We start from the raw sequence: 8,144 nt of genomic DNA on the forward strand, positions 1-8,144 counted from the left end.
GGGCATAAATTGAAATCTGAGAAATTGTGACTATTGAACAGTAATACTCGGTCGTGTATTGCACGTGACACTGTGAATCTTTAACCATCCTGCTTATAATCCTGATTTGGCATCATCGGACTGCCACTTGTTCCTAGGCTTTAATTTCAGTCTGTTGAAGATGTCCAAGAAATAAAACATTGAAGATGCATCTTCTACAACCGAGTCTGATTTTTTGATCTACCCTTACAAATGTCTCAACATACTTGCTGACTATGTCGAATAAAGTGGGCAAATATACACCTAATATATCTGTGTTTCTTATTCCTACATTGTAATTTGTTTATATTCAAATTAAAAATCGGAGAACTACTTTTCGACTTCCATGTATATAATTGTTTACAATATTTTGTAGCCTACAATTATAATTGAAATATTCTGTATTTACAAAACATTGCAGGAATAATACTTCCATCTTTCTTCATCTTTATGGGTTTATCAGTCTATAAGCATCGATCGTCTTTATTCTAAGTTGTTACTTCATTAGAGTTTCTATTCAAGAATTTCTTTTACACTCAATAACTACAATAATGTAAATATTGTAGGATGTCACTAGAAGATACAGATTTGACACTGAGCGGAACCAAAACCAAATTTATAATATGTGAAATGGTTGATGTGAAAAATGATAATGCACGGCATGTTAAGATGAGAAGTCAGAAACTGTCTAAGACAGGATTCAAGTGGCACAGGTAGCGAAGGAAGGTCAGTCATAGTATACAGGCAGGTTGACAAGGCTGCAGAAGGGTGTCAGGTTTTTAATGTGATAGAAAAATCTCACTAAAGCCGAATGGAAAGGTTTATGAGTGGTATCGCCTGCCTTGATGTATGGATGGAAACATTGCCTTTAACTAAGAAAAATGCGAATACGCTAGATGTTGAGATGAATATGGAATGACAAGAATAAACACGATCAAAGTAGTATGGTGAGAATACAGACTTTGGGTTTTGAGAAAATCTCTTAGAAAATTAGAGTCAAGATTACGACGATTAGGGCATGTGGAACGAATTCTTTTGGATTATGTCGGAAAACGTGGGGTGGATAAGGATCTTCTCGGGAGAATAAGAGGTAGATCGAGAAGACGATTGTTTGAAATGTGTTTGAGTATTGGAATTGATCAGAATTTGTCAGAGGAGAGAGTGAGGTAGAAGAAAGCGATATGCAACAGGGCCTCACAAGAGTGGGACTAATAACCTGTAGTAATAATGTAAAATTGCATTCAATTACAAGGATTAATTGTGTTTAACGCAATTAGCACATTTAATTCACTTGTAAACATGAATAAGATTTACTAAAAGAACTTTTAGAATCGTTAATTTTAATCATTTTTTCTTATAATACTTAAAGTAGAATGTTTTAAAAATATTTTTCTTTGTCTGCAAGAATAATACTTCCATCTTTCTTCATCTTTATGGGTTTATCAGTCTATAAGCATCGATCGTCTTTATTCTAAGTTGTTACTTCATTAGAGTTTCTATTCAAGAATTTCTTTTACACTCACTGATGAGTTTTACTACTTATCTATATCGATTCCGTACCAATTTAGCATCAAGTTGATATAATTTATAGAAGAAAATAAGACATGTACAGCATACTCAATGCAAATATAAAAATATAAATTTTTAATTTCTAACAAGTAAGTCATATTCAAAATACGTAAAAATTAAGATAAGGGAAACTACGTTTACCAGGGAATCGAACCCACGATTCTAGAGAATCTCATGACTCCATTTGCATTGAAAATTTATAAGAATCGTATAAGAAATCATATTTTCTATATATTTGGATCTTTAGATTAATCATTTGAAACAAAATATCATGGAATTAACCTTTACTTTTCGTACGTCTGAAATCATTAGTTTTCGGATAATAATTAAGCTCCCAAATTCCAATTTAAATTAATGGAAGTAAAATTCATTCCGGTGCTTTTGTGATTATTAAATTATTTTACAATAAACAAAGGGGTGATCTACCATTTCAAAAGGTCGATATTTCAGAAATTTAATAAATAAAAATCGAGAAATGAATTCGTTTTAGAATTATTTCGCATTTACTAAATATTTTAATAATTTTCAATGATATGTAGATTGAATAATAACAATTTTCAGAAATAATGTATTGTAGTTATGAGGGTTGTCATAAGGCAACAGTTTCTTATTTTGAATGTAAACAAGTTACAGAAACAAGGAACATATATCGATCAATTAATCTTTGTTTCAGGTATAAGTCCATTTATAAGGAAGAGATTAATAAAGCAAATTAAGCAAATTATATTTCTACAGTGTTAAGAACAGGGCGCCTGTATACATTGGGGCACGTCCCTCTTTTCGTGTATGTTGCCATTTTTATAATCCTCAAGGAGGCCCCAAATACCATTATCAACAAACAACAGAAAATTCGTGATTTCTAGCGTATTCTGCAAATATAACAGAAACTAATCAATGATATTCGTCCATTGTCCTAACTTCGATGTATGTTCACCAAAACTCCGCCTTGAAATCACGAAACATTACTCGCTTTCAAGGCCAAGTTGCCCGTTGCAATCGTGCCACCTAGTGGGAGCATTGATCCCAAGTTGAATTAGTTTGAAGCTTTTGTGTAATGTATAATGCTCTTTTTTTGTAGCCTGGGGGCGCCGCTATTTACTAAGTTTAACAATGTTAACAGCTTGATTATAATGGCAAAATTGTTATACAATTTATATTGTAATAAATTAAAATATTTTACACTTTTTGCCACCAAACTGGGCCTCCCTACAGAAATCATACAATAGGTATCCACAAAAAAGTGCTTCCAAGTTTCCAGTACAGTACTAACATATTACAACATGTACACTTTTCGATATTTAATTTGTGAAACATATACCGTATATGCAGGTCTTATCACATAGGGTCATTCAGTGCTATTTGGTTTAGACAGTAGCGTAGCGTAGTGGGGGCAGCAAAATTTCACAATAAATAATATTAATATCTTGTAAAAATTTGAACCATTTTATCCCATAGTCCCGTCGCACCTACGATCCGGACCGATTGAAGTGAGCACGGAATAGTCCGGGAATAGACTCACCGTCCGGTGAACTATTAATTACACCCGTGCGCGCACTGTTAACCTTTTGTTTTTTTTGCTTGTGCGGTTCATTTGTTTTCATACACACCTACAAGTATACACCTCCAATATCTAATGGAGCTATTTTAGACGGGTGGCTACACTGGTAAGGAAATTTTCATTACTTGTTCTTCTGTTACGAAACTGAATTTTAGTCTTTTAAATTGAGATGTCTCAATAACGGGACAGCGAAATTTTCCTCCGCCCCGGGCGGCTGACACCCACGCTACTCCGCTGGGTTTAGACCTTATTGGAGCACAACGCCTCAAAAACATTAGAAATTTTTCTCTTCATTGCATTTGTATTAAGATATAATTCTTTATTTTTGTCAAATGTTTTTAATAGTGTAAAAATTTAATATAATTTTTAATGTGTTAGGGGCTAGAAAAATAAGTGGCAGTCTGATAGACCTTCTAAATAGGCATATGTTTGACATAGTCAACTTGTCTATTGAAGCATTTACCATAGTGGTTGATTAAGAAATCGAAGCCTTGATAGTCTATTTTCAATTTTGGACTCTCCACTTTTTGGGCACTAAGAGATCCTTTTATCAGACTCATCATGTTAGACCGGGTTCACAATGGAAAAGCCGGATGATGAGGGACAGGCCCCGACATAACAGGCGTTTAGAAGCCTTGATGGTAGAAAAATAAGTCCTGAGACATAGCCAAAATTTTACTTCTTGGGCATAAATTGAAATCTGAGAAATTGTGACTATTGAACAGTAATACTCGGTCGTGTATTGCACGTGACACTGTGAATCTTTAACCATCCTGCTTATAATCCTGATTTGGCATCATCGGACTGCCACTTGTTCCTAGGCTTTAATTTCAGTCTGTTGAAGATGTCCAAGAAATAAAACATTGAAGATGCATCTTCTACAACCGAGTCTGATTTTTTGATCTACCCTTACAAATGTCTCAACATACTTGCTGACTATGTCGAATAAAGTGGGCAAATATACACCTAATATATCTGTGTTTCTTATTCCTACATTGTAATTTGTTTATATTCAAATTAAAAATCGGAGAACTACTTTTCGACTTCCATGTATATAATTGTTTACAATATTTTGTAGCCTACAATTATAATTGAAATATTCTGTATTTACAAAACATTGCAGGAATAATACTTCCATCTTTCTTCATCTTTATGGGTTTATCAGTCTATAAGCATCGATCGTCTTTATTCTAAGTTGTTACTTCATTAGAGTTTCTATTCAAGAATTTCTTTTACACTCAATAACTACAATANTTCAGCGTTAACTTTCACAGTTCTTAAAGACATTAACTAGAATTTTATCAAACAAAAACTCTTCTAGACATCGTCCATGTTCAGTTAGATAAGGTGAACAGTGGGTTTGAGATTTTCAGCTGACGTTTACAGCGCATTTTGGCGACAGTTAAAGACAGTGAGTCATTAGATACTTACTGACATGCTAAAAATTACTCTACCTATTCCCCTTGAAGTCACTTGCGTGCCGAGCTTTATTCATTATGTAGAACTACTGAATTATATATTTTTTTTATTTCTTTACCACAAATTTAACAACGTTCGATTAGAGAACATAAAGAAAAAAATCTTTAAAATTTGTCGATTAAATATTGAAAATAATCAATCATATCTATTTTAGAAGATAGATTGTGGAATTAAATTGTGTAAGTTCCATACTTTTTGCATTTTTTTACATAAAAATTCCCTCTGTTTATGAAGTAATATAATTATAAACTGAACTTTAATAAGTTATAATAAATTTACAACTTACTTAAGGGATTTAAACGTAAAATAAGAATTATCGTGTATAATAAATGTACTCAATCATGCAGACGTTATTATCAGCAAATTATAAGAAAAATGCACTTAATTTACCGAATTTTTTTGTAAAATGAATAAAAAATTAGGAAATAAATCAAATATTTCTAAGCTTATCAAGAAAAAATCATTTACTTCCAACTGATTTTATACAGTTATAATCTTTTATAGATCACTTTTAATCTGTAAATCTCGAGTCATTTTCAAGTAGAATGTAAACATTAACCAACAAATAACATACTCGAACTTTCTAGTGTTTACAATATGTTTCTTTCCAAACATACACCAAACAGAAGTGACAAAATCTCACCCCTTATTTTTAGTACCAATATACAATAATAATAAGTTACAAATAACTAAATTAAAAAAAAATATATATATACATACATATATACACATTAATTCCTTACCTTTAATTATATGTAATCCTATACGTAATGAGTTAATTAGTAATTTTTTTCATCTAAAAAGTGTGCTAATTAAATACGTCTATGCGTTCTTACTACGCAGATAACAATCATGGTAATTTTCTTTCTTGCGTGCATAGTGGAAGATGTCGACGTGGTAAGTGCAAGAACTGCAAACTGATAGGCTCATTAAGACATCCATGCCATATCTTTTTGCTAGAATGGAGCTGTGATTCTTCCAATAGAATATCAGTCATGAAGCTATATAACGTGATGAAAATCCCCCGCCACCCCCTATTCGAGGTCTTTCCTGTTTATGTGATTCCATCGAACACTTTTTTCTTATTTTAAAAATAAAAATAATAATTTTAAAGTGTAAAAAAAATAAAATAAGCAATTTTAATTATTTTAAAATAATTAAATCAGTCTGATACATGCGGATTTTACACCTTTCTTATAAATCATACAGGAAAGAAGTAAAATATTTTGTAATTGTTTATTTAAAAAATCCTCTTAATTTTAATTTAATTTTATTTAGTGTTTTAATAATAAGAATAATAAAGTTGTGTACTGTAATTGCTTTCACAAATGGGTTTATTTTATTGTTTGTAAGCAATAATTTTGAATTAATTTGTTATTTTAAGTAGTTTGTTGACCCGATGCCATTATAATGACATTATTTTATTAGAAATATAGAACATAAACACAAAATTTATATTGTTTAATAGGATAAAATGCGAATTATATATATAGAAAGGAAGAGCAGGAGAGAGAGAGGGAGAAAGTCGACATATCACTAATGATGTCAACAGGAACAAACTATCCTGTCGATATAACTCAAACTCCTTTGGTCACACCTTCGATCGCACTTTCGGAGAACCATTTTGATTCTTCTGAACCCAAATGCTTTCGATATCGACCAGTTTCTATACAGAGTTTTACTAAAGAATATGGCACATTGTAAAAGATTCAAAAGTGGAATCTTGTAGGGGAAAAAAGTAAGCTGCACCAGTTTAAGAACTAAAATAAAATATTTAACGTATATCCATACATTCTCCATAAATTCTACAAAATTCTAAACATTATATTAGAATTTTATAGAATAAAATCTAAAATTTACTTAATTAAATATCGTGTTTGTTAATTATAAAAGTTTGATGAATTTAATAAAAATAAATTTAATTAATTGAAGATGATTTAGAGAGAATTTCTTTATTATAAATTTATATTTTTTTCAGTGTTAATAATATAAGAAAAGTACATTTTTTAAAGTTAAAATTGTTATAAAATTATATTAAAAAATACATTAATATATATTAAATGTAAAAAAACTAAATTAAATTAAATAAAGGAAGTGGAAATGATTACTGCACATTACACCAATGTACCTTCTTTTATTACAAACATTTTTATTTGTAATTAAATAAAAATTAATATGTAGTATAAAATTATATATTTATTAATATGAGCCTTGATATTTTAACAATAAAAACAATTTTTTTTTAATATTTTATAAAATTTTTATATGATAAATTTTACATTATTTATATTTTTCTTACTATAAATTAATGTTGCATTATTTTAATATATGATATAAATGTCAATATTATCGAATTTATTTTCCCCTATCCGTTAGGCCAGACACTCAGTGGTCTGCTGCAGGAAATTGCATGAACGGAAACTGGATAAGTCCATTCACTAGTCGAAGGTAAACAAGAAAAACGGAGGGTGCCATATAATAATACATCTATAATATATTTTCACACATAAAAATCTACATGTTAATACACAAAAACAGTAATTTACAACTTAAAAACGCGGAAAATTTATCTGATACCCTATGTATCTATATTGATTCCTCCCTTATCAACTAAAAGGAGAATTTTAATTTATTACGTTTTGTTAACTATTCCGAAGTTAATTATGTTATAAATGATAATTTTTTGCATTAAATTTTCACTTACTCTTTGTTTGAAACTCTCCGACCGACCTATGGACGAACCTTTCTTGCTGCCGAGGCGTGGAAACATTGTCAAATGGAACCATATACAGCATGACCACTTGTGCTACAACCTTACGAATCTTCTATATTCGTACTAGCAATGTCCCATTACTAGCAGGAAGTAGACCTTCCCATTAAGGGACACCGGGGTGTCTGTCCATCCTCATCAACATCCGAGATGTATATTTTCCACCCCGTCTCTTTCACGCTGCGCCTGTTGTAGAATGGCGATCGAGTTTGCCAAAACCAAGCACTGTACTATTGATCTTCAGTTTGCTAATATATATGTATATATATATACAATTCCGTTCTGCATTTTCTAACTAATTGCTGATTAAAAAAATAACAGTATTTTATATTAATTACGTTTAAAAAGTGTATAAATTTTTTATACTAAAAAGCGCATTTATATGTTTTAACATTAGAGTATTCGTGTTAAAGTATTACTTTTCTAATTAATTTGTATTAATTATATATAATTAAATTTAACGAATACTTGTAAATCAGTGATTAAATATTATTATTTAACCTTTTGAATAGAATCAAAAGCTGACGAAGTTAATTATATATATGAATAAATTAGTAGAATTAATTAGATGCATCACTATAGTTGTAAGTTGATTCTTAGTAAGCTAAGTAATGATGTATGTTAAAAAAATAATTATTAATAAATTTAATTTTAATTAAATTCTTTAAAAAATTAGTACGTTTTGATATAAAAAAACAATAAAATCAATTTATTTATCTGGAAAATATTTTATTATATTATTTTAATTTT

Source organism: Centruroides sculpturatus, unplaced genomic scaffold (genome assembly GCF_000671375.1).
Source record: "Centruroides sculpturatus isolate CEXI.00-Female unplaced genomic scaffold, Cexi_2.0 scaffold253, whole genome shotgun sequence".
Classification (NCBI taxonomy): domain Eukaryota; kingdom Metazoa; phylum Arthropoda; class Arachnida; order Scorpiones; family Buthidae; genus Centruroides; species Centruroides sculpturatus.